Raw genomic sequence first — 577 nt, forward strand, 5'->3', positions numbered from 1 at the left:
CCGCCGGACTCTGTTATCGCAGCCACATCAATGGATTTCTCAGAGCTGCCATCACGGCGAGTCGTCATCACTGGTCTCGCGAGTGAACCGCCACCGAGTGACCTGCCGGTTTGGCTCTGCCTCCACGGCCCCGTTCCTGGCCGTGAGCCCCTTGGCCACGCTGTGACAACCCAGCCTTGCTCCGCGACCCGCCACTATCCCCGTCGCCTTGAGTCGCCACCACGTCGCTGCAGCCGCGCATTGAGCCGGCCTGCCGCCCCGTTGACTTATCCGTTGTTCACTGCCATGGGCTCAGCCTTCATCTGCCTGGATTCAAAAATGCCGCTTCTACTGTGGTTGATTGAGCCATCGCCGGCGCTCTGACTTGCCCGCGGCAGCCTCGCCACAAACCACTGACGTGGCCAAGTCAATCGTCGGCCGTATCTGCCTCAACGCCTGTGAGCCACGACCCGGACGGGGGTTATTCAATGACCATGACCCGGAGGAGGAATCGGCCCGCCTCTGATTCCAGCTTACTTCGCTAATGTTTTATCGCGGACGCCCCTGCACCGCGTCTTTGCACTGGTTCTGCATCCGG

This window comes from Triticum aestivum, chromosome 5D (genome assembly GCF_018294505.1).
Source record: "Triticum aestivum cultivar Chinese Spring chromosome 5D, IWGSC CS RefSeq v2.1, whole genome shotgun sequence".
Classification (NCBI taxonomy): Eukaryota; Viridiplantae; Streptophyta; class Magnoliopsida; order Poales; family Poaceae; genus Triticum; species Triticum aestivum.